We start from the raw sequence: 13138 nt of genomic DNA, 5'->3' as shown, positions 1-13138 counted from the left end.
ATGGATGCAAAGAGCTAACTTGAGGAATTATCTAATAGTGTAGTCATGCTTTTTACCATCTGCATGAACCTTGTTTGAAAAACCATCAGGGTACAGGGACAAAGAGAGATCGTTATGTCACTGATTTCAGTGTTCAATCTTGTCATAAACTGTTCAGTTATACTTCATGGAAAGAAAAAAAATGTATTTGGTGAAGAGTGGAGTCAAGTTAAAACAAGAAAAAGAGTATGTTCTGTTCTTTGATGAATTTTCCTCTGCCAAGTGCAAAAGTTCCACAGTTTTTAGGGCTGTATACAAGGCTAGAGGCTAACAGGGCCAAGAGCTGCACACAAGGCCACCCAGTGTAGACAAAGTCATGGAGTTGATGGGGGTCAGGAGGGGGTATGGTGGCTGATTGTGGAATGTGATTTAAAGAAAACCTGAAATTAGCTCTTTCGGGTTGAACAACTTCATGGCTCATGGTGTCTTGTCCTCTCTCCATATGGCAATGATAGGAACAAGCAAGAGGCATCCAAGCAGAGCAGAGAGATCCCTGACTAAGGTGGGACATCTGAGTTCAGGGTCAGTTGCCAACCCTAACCCCTGTGAGACCTTGGCAAAGTCGCTTCAACTATCCAGGAGTTATTTTCTGCATTAGTAAAATAAGAAGGTTGGGTTAGAGCATCTCCAAGTTACCTTTTGCTCTGATAAATCTTTTACTCCATGAGGCCTAATCTATGAAGAGTTACTAACAGCCAGTATGTAGTAGTAAAGTCTCTGTGTCTTTCTCATTAAACAGGTGTGATACCACCTCCCTCACCAAGATGGCTAGAGGACCACATTTAAAATGAGATCGTGAGTGAAGTGATTAGCACTAAACTTGTCAAATAGTGGTTCTCAGTAAATCAGAGTGTCCTTTGTCAGGTCTCCCATTCATTAAAACGTTCATTGAGCACCTACTGTGCACCAGGCAGTGTTCTAGGAGTTCCAGGCACTGTGTTCTGGGCAGTGTTCTTGGATGCATAATAATGAATAAAAGATGAATTTGCTGCCTCCATGGAGCTTTTAGTAAACAGAATGATAAATATACACGAACACAGCACTTCTTCCCTTCCTTCCTCCCTGGCTCCCTCTTCTCCCCTCCTCTTTAACTCATTTGCTCTCGATTCCTGTTGCAGATCCTGCCTGGCTAGGATCTAGCCCCAGGAGTGGTAGACCTGAGGTCAGGTCTGGTATGTGAAGCCCAGTGTTTCCATTTGACGGCTAGGGCTTGGACAAATGAACATCAATTGGGACAAGAGTAGGAACAGAGTTAAACAAAGTGAAGGGACACTGGGACTTTAGGATTCCCTACATCTGAGCATGTTGGCAACACTGTACTGATTAGTTCTCTACAACTACATACATACATATAGAAGAGTGTATAAAGAAAACCAAAACATTTATGACTCTACAATCAACCTACATTTACTCAACACCATTTGGAGCAGGCTGAGCAAGGCATTGGCTTCCTGGAGGTGAATAATACTTAATTTCATACTTCAAGGAGCTCACATTTTCCTGAGGAAGGCAAACATGAATCTCAACATACTATGCTAAGTGCTCTTAAAGATGTGTAAATCCAAGAAGCTACACAATGTATAGCAAAATATTTTGACCTCATCATTTTGACATTGCTGTTTTAATGCTATTGAGGTAAAATTAAAAGTTCTTCTGAAATTTAGAAGCCTTAAAAAAACATTGATTTTATTTTTCTGCCTGCAATGCAGGAGACCCTGGTTTGATTCCTGGGTTGGAAAGATCTGCTGGAGAAGAAATAGGCTACCCACTCCAGTATTCTTGGGTTTCTCTCGTGGCTCAGCTGGTAAAGACTCTGCCTGCAGTGCGGGAGACCAAGGTTTGATCCCTGAGTTGGGAAGATGACCTGGGGAAGGGAAAGGCTACCCATTCCAGTATTATGGCCTGGAGAATTCCATGGACTGTAGAGTCAGACAAAACTGAGAGACTTTCATTTAATCAAATCACAACTAAATATTGCAGGTAGAGATAGTGAACGTAAGGCAATATTGATAACAAATATATGTAGAGTTAAACTTTATTGATTAAAATATGACAAAAGATTTTATTACCTTAAAGAGATTATCTGAAAAATATATCCAGATTAAAAAAAAAATGCACTCAATAGAAAAACCTTAAAAGTAACAACAACAAATCACTGTGCAGCAGGTATAGTTTGAACATTTTAATACATTTGAACATTTTGATATCAGGGGAAAAAACCTAATAAATTGAAAAATGTCTTTATTGTGATGTATAAAGAAAAGATTGTGTGGATCACAACAAACTGTGAAAAATTCTTAAAAAGATGGGAATACCAGACCACTTTACCTGCCTCCTGAGAAATCTGTATGTAGGTCAAGAGGCAACAGTTAAAAACAGACATGTAACAACAGACTGGTTCCAAATTGGGAAAGAAGTACATCACGGCTGTATATTGTCACCCTGCTTATTTAACTTATATGCAGAGTACATCATGCAAAATGCCAGGCTGGATGAAGCACAAGCTGGAATCAAGATTGCCAGAAGTATCAATAACCTGAGAATCAATAATCTGAGAAATATCAGATATGCAGATAACACCACCCTTATGGCAGAAAGTAAAGAGGAACTAAAGAGCCTCTTGATGAAAGTGAAAGAGGAGAGTGATAAAGCCAGCTTAAAACTCAACATTCAAAAAACAAAGATCATAGCATCCAGTCCCATCACTTCATGGCAAATAGATGGGGAAACAAGGGCAACAGTGAGAGACTATTTTCTTGTGCTCCAAAATCACTGTGGACAGTGACTGCAGCCGTGAAATTAAAAGACGCTTGCTCTTTAGAAGAAAAGCTATGACCAACCTAGACAGCATATTAAAAAGCAGAAACATTACTTTGTTGATAAAGGTCCATCTAGTCAAAGCTATAGTTTTTCCAGGAGTCATGTATGGATGTGAGAGTTGGATCATAAAGAAGGCTGAGTGCCAAAGAATTTATGCTTTTGAACTGTGGTGTTGGAGAAGACTCTTGAGAGTCCCTTGGACTACAAGGAGATCAAACCAGTCAATCCCAAAGAAACAATCCTGAATATTTATTGGAAAGACCGATGCTGAAGCTGAAACTCCAATACTTTGGCCACCTGAAGTGAACAGCTGACTCATTAGAAAAGACCCTGATTTGGGGACTAATTGAAGGCAGGAGGAGAAGGGAGCCATAGAGGATGAGATGGTTGGATGGCATCACCAACTCAGTGGACATGATTTTGAGTAAGCTCTGGGAGATAGTGAAGGACAGGGAAGCCTGATGTGCTTCGGTCCATGGGGTCGCAAAGAGCTGGACATGGCTGAGCAAGTAAACAACAACAAAGGCAAAGACCATGTGGGCATAACTTAAGTAAATATTAAAACACACAAATACGTGTGGTTTCACTGTGCTATAAAGATTACTGATCAAGGACTTCAAATGGCATAGAGTGGTTTGTCGATACAAAACACATTTTGCAGGAAAGTTAATCAGTGTTGAAGTCAACTAAGAGTGTACTTTGTGGGTCACAGAGCAGAAGGAAAAGATAGATAATAGGTCTTGGGTTGGGGGAGGACATATCTAGCATGCGTGCCAGTAAGTCTCTCTAGTAAGTTAATAAAATTGACACAGGATTTTTTGCAGACTATTTTATCCAGTTTATCTTTGTGTACCCCTGAACAATTAATAGCACATCACAAATGGTGGTTACTTTGTAAAGATTTGCTGAGTGAATGAAGAATAAAACAAATGAAAATTAAATGGATAGAATACCACTGGCCCTCAAGGTATTACAATCTACCTTTGGACAATAGTACTTCCTATCACTTTGTACTGTAATAATCTATTTTCATGGTTATCACTCCTATCAGAGATTGATTTTCTGCAGGGCAGGGAAGATGTTTTTAATGTATGTTTATATACAGGCATTATATGAATGTTTATATACATTCACATCAGAGAATGTTTGCTAAATACACGAATGACAAAATTTTATATTAAGGGTCAGGTTACTTAGTCTAAGATTTCTCAGATGTTCCCCTCATATTTCATTTTCATCATAGTATGAGTTCAGATGAGAGCCAAGGGCACATGGTTTAGGGGGCTTCCAATCCCTGTAGAATCAAATCTGATTAGGAAATATACTTTGTAGAGGTAACATCTACACCATTTAGAGGAAAATATGAAATAAGAGGATATCTACTGAGGGCTCTCCCTAGAGCTGGTTTCTACTCTACCCTTTCCCTGGAGACTCCTAGCTCAGTTTGCTCTGTTCTTAGCAAGTTTTTGGCCTCGGCCTTGACAGCAGCTTGGAGGCAGACAGGAACATTATTTCATGAAGTAATTTAGACATGATTTTTAAAAAATCTCATCTTGGCACAAACCCCACAAGAGCTTGGATTTAACCTGTTCTTACGACATTTCAAGGAATAATAAATAAGTTACAAAATGGAAAACTGTAGAAGCTGGGGAAGAAAGAATTTACATTGCAATTTGCATACAAGCCACTCAACATGAAATAAAAGGGTATTCAAAGGAGCAAGGTATGCTAGTTAAGTAGTATAAAGTTCTCATTTTTACATATAATTACAGGAAAAACTTGTAGAATTCCTTCTTTGTTCTGATTCTCAGACAGGATAGTTTCTTTGAATTTTACAACTATGGATACAATCCTTAGCCAAGGATGGTTGGAAATAGTTGATATTTGGCCAGAAGTTTTAAATGTCTGGTAATGGTATATAATTATAAGACCTCTTTAGAGCCTCCACCTTTGGTTTGGTCTCAGAGATACACTTCATCATCCAGCTCAATCCCACCTTCTGAAAAAGCTAATACTTAAAGAGATGGGAGATACAGAATTTAGTTTTGCTGTAACACAGATGAAATATAAGAATTTGGGCAAGCTATTCAACTTCTCTGAGCTGTTCCCTCAACTGTAGATGGAGATTGAAGGAGGAAAAGCATGTAAAGCCTGTAGCGCAGGACCAGGCACAAAGATAATAGGATTTGATTTTCCTTGAAAAGTTGAGAGCTTATCCTGACTTTTCATGTACATTCTTCATCGTTGCTCCTCACAGAAACCCAATTAAGTAAATCCAAGGGCGTCTATCTTTCTAGCTGAAGAAACTGAGGCTCAGAAAGATGAGTGAGTTGCCCAAGACTACTCCTAGGACAGACAGACGGCAGCACTGAGAGTGGAATCTAAGTTCACCCTCCAAAGTCCAGATACTCTCTTCAACCTTCTGTCTCTGCAGAGATGACGCAAAGACCCAGGCCCTTCATTCAGCTTCACGAAACACTGGGAGTTGGGGATTAGATAGGGCCCCAAACAACATAGAAGGGACTATTAATCTTATGAAGCGCATGTTGAGCCACGCAACAGAAACCATACATATCAATTGGCTAGTACAAATGGTTAAGACTCAGTCAATTTTTCATCTCAGCAGAAGAGAAACTGGAAGGTCTTTATAAATGTTTCTTCTCAAGGTATTCTCAAAATTCATAAAAGATGAAGATTAGGAAAGTATCAAGTCAGAAGAGAGATAAAACTTGAATAATTGATGGTGTAAAGTGACCTTGAGAAAAGAAATGGCTGACTGGGTGACAGGAGTCTGATGAGCTCTTCATATACTGAAGTTCTAAGACATTTTGGGGGGGATGGAAACTGTATTGAATGGTGTATGAAATCACATAGAGTTTCTCAGCCTGCTTTTCTGACCTCACAACTTTTTCTTGTTTTTCTCTCTTCCTAGATTTCCCTTCCTCCCATTGGTCAGTGATGAACTCCTATTCATCCATCAAGACCCCGGTAAGATCACATGCTCAGTGAAGGCCCTTTTGGCTCCAGAGAGTCCTCTGCTCATCCCTCCTATGAGTCTTCCCTCAACCTTGTCCATATTTCTAAGAAATGGGATGTAAGAATAGCCAAATGTATTTGAAGTATTTGTATATATCTAACCATTTAATGCTAGTTTCTAGAGGCAAGAGACCATGTCTTATTCAGCTCTTCACCCCAGGCCCTATATAAATGCTGGCACAAGGTAGACTGTCAAAGACTTTTGCAACAAACTGAAAAAAATCACCACAAGGGAAATTTTTCTATTAAACATATCTTATGTAACTGGAGAAAAACTCATATGCATTTGCATATTGTCTCTAGGTTAGATGCACTGGTAAATAGAAATAAATGTCAGCATTTAATGAGATCTCTCTGCTTATAGTCAGGCTATGAAAAGAGGACATTGCCACTGCTTGTAGAATTTTTTGACATCAAGATTACATGTTGCTTTTGGAATGCGTACCATGAAATATAAAAGGACTGGCTAGGAAAACGGGCAGAAATGTGAACATGTTGGTAAAAAAAATATTTAATCTCTAAAATTATATTTGAGTATATTTTAATTCAAACTGATGTTCATAAATTATGCATTCACCTAGGTGACAAGTGAACAGGTCCAGATATAAATCTTGACTCTGCCACGTGTTTCCTCTGTGAGCTCCCAAGCCTTTTGAACCTTAGTTTTAGAAGATGTAAACTGTTTGTTATTAAAATTGTTTTGGTGTGAAGAGGTTAATTATCCCTATATCAATTCATAAATTCAACCCAATCCCTATTCTAGTGAAATTTTTAGAATTTAATACAATAATTTAATGAAATATTTTAATAATTAAAATAGTTTGATGAAATTCAACTTCATCTAGAATATAAGGGTAGAGTGAATCCAGAATACTTTGAAAAAGAGGACTGATGAAGGCATACTTACACCAAATGTATGAAGTGAAGTGAAGTGAAGTTGCTCAGTCGCGTCCGACTCTTTGCGACCCCATGGACTGTAGCCTACCAGGCTTCTTAGTCCATGGGATTTTCCAGGCAAGAGTACTGGAGTGGGTTGCCGTTTTCTTCTCCAGAGGATCTTCCCGATTCAGGGATCGAACCCAGGTCTCCAGCATTGTAGGCAGATGCTTTACCCTCTCAGCCACCAGGGAAGCCCCCCTAAATCAGAATAACTTAAAGTGTTGGTGAAGGGATAGGGCCAGATATACAGATAGTATCCTCGATTTTAGTAAATGATAAAAATAGGGTTTCCATTAGGAATGAGAGCAAAGGTTATTTGGTGAATGGGTTGGCTCAAGTGGCTAGTTACTCAGAAAGGTATAGTGTTATCATATTTTCATAAACTTACAATATAATCCTATTTTGTGGGGTGAGGGGAAAAACGCATATGGATACTTGTGTGTGTTAATGTATATATATATCAGAAAAAGCCTGAAATGGTGAAATCAAAAATATCCCTGGGTAGTGTGGTTATGGATGGTTTTTTCCTTTTTTTAAATTCCTTTATTGATTGTCAGAATTCCTTGCAATATACATGCTATTTCTTCAATTATGAAGGGTTTAAGCCTTGAATTAAAGGCTTTTTTTTTTTTTTTTTCAGTTCTACCAGTTTACTGCTACCATCACATCTCCCTCCACCCTCATGCACACGTGCTCAGTCATGTAACCCTGTGGACTGTAGCCCACCAGGCTCCTCTGTCCATGGACTTTTCCAGGTAGGAATACTGGAGTGGGTTGCCATTTACTTCTCCTAAAGCCTTTTTTCATAAAATTAATAGAAGAGGAATATTCTCAGAGCACAATAAATTTATGTATTCCTAGATCAGAGTGATCTCTATGATGTTTTGATGGAAAGCTTATAGTAAAAGGCCAATGAGACCATGTAAGTTATTAATTTCTTCATTTAAATTTCACTGTGCTCTGAGAATATGGCTTGTGCAATTCCTACATTTGGGAATTTATCTGGCTTTATTTTTGCAGCCAAATATCTGATCTATATGTGTAGATGTTCAATAAGATCTTGGATGAAGGTATTTTCTCTTCCCCTGAAATTTAATATATACATGTATATATATATTAAGTTTAACTTTATTATTCATATCTTTTATATTCTTCCCTGGTTTTTATAAACTTGAATGGCTAAAGCTGGAGTGGCATTTCAGTCTCTAATAGTTGTGTTCCTGTATATTTTGCATAGTATTTCTAATAGATATGCATTTGTTGTTCTTGAGATCTCTGTAGGCTGTGCTTTTTCTCAGTATGGAAGGACACTCCCTGTCCTGTTTAGTGCTACCTGCTGCATATTCTTTTTTGTCTGAAATTAGTACTATGACTCCTCATTTCTTTCTGTTTGGGCCTGCTAAAATCAAAGTGTGCCTTTCCCTGTCTTTGTGTTTTTAATTTCATAAAATAATTTAATACTTTGGTTTTAGAGCTGTTGGAGACAAGTTTTGATTTCTGACCATTTATATTTATTGTCACAATTGATATATTTGGTCTCACTTCAATGATAGTCTGTTACACTTCCATACTGAATCCATACTGATTTATTTTATTCTCCAAAGTAGGATGCATATACTCCAGGTGGTATACAAAATCATTCATTGGAGACTCTGAAGAAAATCTTATTTTTTACTTAAAAATTAAGAAAGATATTAAGCTGTAATAATATTTAATATGAGTTAATTTTGTATTTTGTTCTGGTCCACATGGAAGGCAGACTTAGTCAGTTTAATCCTAATAATTGAGGTAGAAGAGAGTGACTTTTAGAAGTCAGGGTGAATAACACTGACACTTTAACATTTTGCGCACTTTCCTGGACTCATTGGAATTTTAGTGTACTCAGTTAAGTGAATTTAGGGTTGTTTTGTTTACTTTTATCTAAACTATGTCACAGAATTGGCAAGGTTCTTAAAATGATTCCTGAGGGGGAAAAAGCAGGCTAAAAGTAATGTCCATTATGTAAAAGCAAACACAAGAGAACAGTAACAACAGCCCTCTCCCCGCCTCCACAGAAGACCAGCCAAGCTCATACTTTCCCTTTTCCTGGCAGGAATTCACCATTAGCCACGTTATGAGGTAAGAGAGAGCATTTTCAGAACGGATGTTGGGGAATGTTTCCCCGTGTGTTTCCACTGCTATCTGATACATTGCTGAAAACGATGTAGATGTTACACCTATAAAATATAATCTCTCATATCAACACACTTCAAAAACTTGAAATCGAATTTTTATTCTGTTTAAAGGTTTTGGAGAATTTTAAACCTGTTTGTTGAAACATAAAAATATAACAGGGACTAATTCCCTTTGCAAGAGCAGTTAATGGATATCAATGGAAGGTGGAAATTTACTACCACATTTCAACAATAACAATTACATAATTGGTGGCGGGAATAGGACATAAGCGTCATGATTATCAAGTGTAGCCAATGACATACTTCTTCACTTTGAATTTGTCTGCCTGTGAAGGATTATTCAGCTATTGCAGTCACTAAAACCAAGTTTGAAATAAAAATGGACCCAGGATCACACCTTTGAATTGCCATATTGCAAGAGGTGGAACCAAGCTATTTAAAAACATTGAGAGGATATTAATCATTGATTCCCATTAAAAATTATTATTTTAGTGAAAGAAAAAAAGTTGCTTTGTTATTAATAAACACAATTAAATTTATTTTAAATTAGGATTAATTTTAGGTTTATCTCATCCTTTTGATGAGTCTGTTAGCATCTATTCTATAATACATACACATAAATAAGTACATATGATGGAACATGTGTCTCTATATAATTTATTAAGATTTATTATTTATTTTAATTTATAATTTATTAAATTTATTATATATATTCATTATATATGTGTCTCTATATAATTTATTAAATTATATTCTCTATATTAATTTATTAAGAATCACTGAACTGGGGAAATATTGCTCAAAGTCTCATTGATAAAAGAAAAAATGTAATCTTTTTATTTGGCTTATACTTTTCCCTATAACTAAAAATATATTTGAATTTATTTTATTTTATTATTGATGTTGAGAATTAAGCTATATTCTTTTCCATTACATAAGAAATTTAACATAGTTTTGTATATCTTTTCCCACATGTCCTCATGTCCAATTTTTATTGATAATAATTTTTTATTTTAACCCAATTATTGTTATTTTCAACATATAGCTTCTCTTTTAAAAATTACTATTGGGCTCCCCTGGTGGTCCAGTGGTTAAGGATTCCCCTTCCAATACAGGGGACACAATATGTGCTCCGCAGCTAGAGCTGTTTTCCTGAGTTCTGTAAGCCATTTTAACAAATTATTGAACCCAAGGAGGAGGTCGTGGGACTCCTCGATTTATAGCTGGTTAGTCACAAGCACAAATGACAACCTGGCCTGGTGATCCGTGCCTCAAGTGGAGGCAGTCTTCTGGGGCTGAGCCCGTAACTTGTGGGATCTGATGCCAACTATAGGTAGAGCGTCAGAATTTAACTGAGTTATACGACACAGAGCTGATGTCCACAGAGAACTAGAGAGTCGCTCTGTGTGGGAAACAACACACACATCTGGTGTCGAGTATGGAAAAACAGAGTTTTCTTTTTTTTCTTTTTTTACTTTGCTTCACTCTATATTTTATTTTTTTATTATTTTATTATTTTTTATTTTATTTTTTAACTTTACAATATTGTATTGGTTTTGCCATATATCAAAATGAATCCGCCACAGGTATACATGTGTTCCCCATCCTGAACCCTCCTCCCTCCTCCCTCCCCATACCATCCCTCTGGTTCGTCCCAGTGCACCAGCCCCAAGCATCCAGTATCGTGCATAGAACCTAGACTGGCGACTCGTTTCCAGAGTTTTCTTTTAGTTAGTGAAGAGAATGTAGAGAGGAAATAGTTTTTCCTCCCTGAAGGCACAGCGAGGTCATATTGTGGTACAGTGTGGATAACTGGAAAGGGAGGAATTTGCAGCCATTAAACCATCTCTCACACTAACAATCTCCGACATTCTATTTAACAGTAGAAACATATTTGTCCATCCTCTGTGTGATGGTTCTAGGTACCAGATTCTTCCATCCTCCGTCCCCTGAGTCCTCTGTCTCCAGCCAGACAATGAAGAAAGATTCAATAGAGAAGGCATACTGGCTTCTTAAAAGCATAAACTCAGGAGAGACATTTCATTTATGCTTATATTCCTTTACCAAAAACTATTCATATGGCTCTACCCCAATGTCAAGGGGCAAGTGCCTTCCAAGAATAAAGATGGAAGGGGGACTATGACTATCTGGTGGTCAATCAGCTATCTATGTCACATTCAACAACTATGTTTTTTCATTTCACTGCTGAGTTTGTTATCAGATACTCATTCAGAAACCCTCTAGTATCTTTCTGACATAAACTGGCATATCTGTGTTCTTATTTCTTAGAGGAAATATTTAAAAGAAGCATTTCATCTTTTCAAGGTGATTTTCTTATTTGGACTTGCAACGTGACCTCCAACTTGAAGGGGCTTCTTGCTTCTGTTGTGAGCATTTTCTTCTTGAGATGGCCTCTGGCTCAAAGAGAAAGCCTAGCAACAGAACTAGCATTTTGATTGTTGAACTTTCCTATCCTACGGTCCTTTTTCACTCTTGCAAATTAGTTGGCCTCACAGGAATTGTCTGGGTCCCTCTACCTCCTTACTATCCCTTCTCTATCACAAGGACATTCAAGGACTAGAGCCTAAAAGGTACCCTTCCATTCGTTACCACCAGTCTGTGTGAAATATACATCCTCTAAGGTGTCGGGCAAGTACATGGCATCCTTCCTATTTTCCAGTGCTGATGCTGGTTTTTCCCTAATTTTATATCCATTGGTCATCCCATTTGACTGAGGGTGGAAGGCTGAGTGTTTGACGCTTGCACTTACGTCATCATCAGAAGCAGAGGAATTACACAGTCTCACGTTGAAATGCTTGTGGAAATTATATGGCCTGTGATATCAGTTTCTTTAAAACACCTTGTAAACTTTTACTTTTGCAGAACTGTCATAAATCTGTTTAATTCAACAGTTTATACTAAGTACTCCAGTATTCTACTTAGAAGTAAAGCATTTTTCTGCTTGATTGAAACTTCGTATTATTGGAAGTTGAGAATACCATTTGTTGCACCAAATTTCTCCATATCTGATTATCAAAAATTTTGATAGCTCACATGTGAATCCATTTAGTGAGTAGTTCTGAGGCTGCACAGCTGAGTCAGAAGTACTGTTGAGCAGTGGGGTCCTGGCATCTGGAGTGGCACTTCTGCTGTTAAGAGGCTCACAGTCATTGATGGGCAGATAGTAATTGAACTAGTTTGATGTTTTGGAAGATAAACCATCATACTTTCTTTTTCTCTTCATCCTTGCGTATGACCCTTCCTCAATGGTTTTCACACTAACTCCAAGGGAAGCAGGATTGAAAGGGTAAGAAACAGCAGATGGGGTAAGCTTTTCTTTTTCAACCTTCAACATAGGTTGTTTTTTTTTTTAATTTTATTTTATTTTTAAACTTTACAATATTGTATTGGTTTTGCCAAATATTGAAATGAATCCGCCCCAGGTATACATATGTTCCCCATCCTGAACCTTCCTCCCTCCTCCCTCCCCATACCATCTCTCTGGGTCGTCCCAGTGCACCAGCCCCAAGCATCCAGTATCGTGCATCGAACCTGGACTGGTGACTCGTTTCATATATGATATTATACGTATTTCAGTGCCATTCTCCCGAATCATCCCACCCTCTCCCTCTCCCACAAAGTCCAAAAGACTGTTCTATACATCTGTGTCTCTTTTGCTGTCTCGTATACAGGGTTGTTGTTACCCTCTTTCTAAATTCCATATATATGCGTTAGTATACTGTATTGGTGTTTTTCTTTCTGGCTTACTTCACTCTGTATAATAGGCTCCAGTTTCATCCACCTCATTAGAACTGATTCAAATGTATTCTTTTTAATGGCTGAGTAATACTCCATTGTGTATATGTACCACAGCTTTCTTATCCATTCATCTGCTGATGGACATCTAGGTTGCTTCCATGTCCTGGCTATTATAAACAGTGCTGTGATGAACATTGGGGTACATGTGTCTCTTTCAATTCTGGTTTCCTCAGTGTGTATGCCCAGCAGTGGGATTGCTGGATCATAAGGCAGTTCCATTTCCAGTTTTTTAAGGAATCTCCACACTGTTCTCCATAGTGGCTGTACTAGTTTGCATTCCCACCAACAGTGTAAGAGGGTTCCCTTTTCTC

The 13138-nt window shown here is 37.8% G+C and overlaps 1 long non-coding RNA gene across 2 annotated transcripts in view; it reads left to right on the top strand.

Annotated features, from left to right (window-relative positions):
- The window catches only part of LOC147367752 (uncharacterized), a 604096-nt gene that overhangs the window by 436855 nt on the left and 154103 nt on the right, over positions 1-13138 (top strand). The window contains exons 5-7 of one of the 2 annotated variants that reach the window (XR_015132069.1): positions 5792-5847; positions 7475-7589; positions 8889-8954. This is a non-coding gene — a long non-coding RNA (uncharacterized LOC147367752). Of the gene's footprint in view, positions 1-5791; positions 5848-7474; positions 7590-8888; positions 8955-13138 lie in introns of those variants that run through there. The other variant, XR_015132067.1, reaches the window with a different exon arrangement.

The sequence above is a fragment of the Bos grunniens genome, chromosome 8, assembly GCF_055505025.1.
Source record: "Bos grunniens cultivar Pamir isolate PY7600 chromosome 8, Bosgru_T2T1.0, whole genome shotgun sequence".
NCBI classification, from domain to species: Eukaryota; Metazoa; Chordata; class Mammalia; order Artiodactyla; family Bovidae; genus Bos; species Bos grunniens.
This window is presented reverse-complemented; position numbering and strand designations above follow the sequence as displayed.